The 1,986-nt window shown below is 37.9% G+C and overlaps 1 protein-coding gene across 1 annotated transcript in view; it reads right to left on the bottom strand.

Moving 5' to 3' along the window:
• LOC106459618 (ankyrin repeat and fibronectin type-III domain-containing protein 1-like) overlaps positions 1–1,986 on the bottom strand; it is a 72,495-nt gene that overhangs the window by 37,449 nt on the left and 33,060 nt on the right. The gene's annotated exons all lie outside the window — the stretch shown is intronic.

The raw sequence follows: 1,986 nt of genomic DNA, 5'->3' as shown, positions 1-1,986 counted from the left end.
TGAGATGTTGCAAAAGAAATATCTGCTGAATCTTTTTCGCCAGACACTAATCATAGCAGAACCGTCTGAACAATTATCTATAGGAAATTGTACAGCTTATAAAATGAGACAGATCAACGTAGGCCGGTAAGGCATTCACTGATTGGCATGTCCTTAAGCCAATCAGGAAATGTCACAGACCTACTGAAGGATGTGTAGATTGTATAGGAATTATTTTTGGCGGCAAAGGACAGGTTTATGTGTTTTAATAAAGGTGGCTTCCAAAATCTAGAGATGAAAGGTCGACCGACCATTTTCAATCATTTTAAACCTGCTATCCGTGTAGTTGTCAGCACAAGTCGGGTTCACTGGTAAATGCTGGCCAATCGCTGATTCACATTTTGGTGGTAGAACTTTTGTTTTACAGGAGCGACATGGTAAATTCTTTTCCTTCACACTCTTATTTCTTATGGATGTGAGTACATGTTGGTTAATTATATTCTGCAATCTTTGTGAAGTGTGACCTACGTACCGACATTCGCAGTGGCACGAGAATTCATAAATAACCATACTTTTCTGTGTGGTAGATATCGCATCTTTGTGTGTTGCAGGCAACAGCTTACGTGTGGAATAAGCACAGTAGGGGTTCAGAAAAACATTTAGTAATGGCCGTTTTCAATTGTTTTTCAATATTTGTTGAAATGTTACTAATCCATGGTAGTTTTAGGTAAACAGGACATTTGTTAGGACCAAATTTTGGGGCAGTTGAGAAGCTCGCAATTTTCCTTAAAGTAATTTGATTGATGGATACCCATTTTCTAGTAAAATAGTTTTAATTGTCTTCAATTCGAAATCTAGTTTAGGTTTTGAACAGATAACTAGAGCCCGATGGACTAAAGTAGCAAAAAGGTTCGTTTTGCAACTATTATGACTGAAAGAATCCCATCGTGTGTATTGTCCTGTAAAGGTAGGTTTTCTGTATATACTGGTGAGAAAACGAAAGTCATCTTTTTCAACTAAGACGTCTAGGAACAGTAAAGAGTTATGTTGTTCCTTTTCGAAAGTAAATTTGAGAGCCGAGTGCAACGAGTTTAGGTCTTGCAAGAAACACTCACATTCCCGCTCAGTTTTAAAAATGTCAAATGTGTCGTCTACATAGCGGAAGTAAACAGCAGGTCTGGTAACTTTGTTGAATAGTTCTTTTTCATGGAAACCAACGAAAATATTAGCATAGGCAGGTCCAAGAGGAGAACCCATGGCGACTCCGTCAATCTGTTGATACATGATATCATTAAAGCTGAATTCCACAGAACGTGTCGCAGTATTCATCAGTTCAATAAACAGGTCGTTAGGTATTGGAGGTCACTGAACTTCTCCACCATAGAAAGTATCTGCCCAAATGTTTATGGTTTCTTCCAGGGGTACATTAGTAAACAGACTGCTGATGTCGAAGGAACACAAAAACGAATGTTTAGGGTCAAGGCTAAAGTTCTGTATGGTTGTAGCAAAAGAAAAGGAGTCTTGAATACAGTTTTGTGAAAGTACGTTAACACCTGTTCTAAAATTTCCGAAAACCACTTCGTTAATTCAGAAAGACTGCAGGATATAATTAAACAAAATGTACTCACATCCATAAGGAATAAGAATGTGAAAGAAAAGAATTTACCATGTCGCTCCTGTAAAACAAAAGTTCTTCCACCAAAATGTGAATCAGCGATTGGCCAGCATTTACTAGTGAACCCAACTTGTGCTGACAACTACATGGATAGCAGGTTTAAAATTATTGAAAATGGTCTGTCAACTTTTCATCTCTATATTTTGGAAATCACCTTTATTAAAACACATAAGCCTGTCCTTTGCCGCCAAAAAGAATTCCTATACAATCTACACATCCTTCAGTAGGTCTGTGACATTTCCCGATTGGCTTAAGAGCATGCCAATCAGTGATAGCCTTTACCGGCCTACGTTGATCTGACTCATTTTATAAGCTGTACTATTTCCTATAGC

The sequence above is a fragment of the Limulus polyphemus genome, unplaced genomic scaffold, assembly GCF_000517525.1.
Source record: "Limulus polyphemus unplaced genomic scaffold, Limulus_polyphemus-2.1.2 Scaffold29, whole genome shotgun sequence".
Lineage (NCBI taxonomy): Eukaryota > Metazoa > Arthropoda > Merostomata > Xiphosura > Limulidae > Limulus > Limulus polyphemus.
The sequence above is the reverse complement of the archived record's forward strand: the minus strand, read 5'-3'. Positions and strand labels throughout refer to the sequence as shown.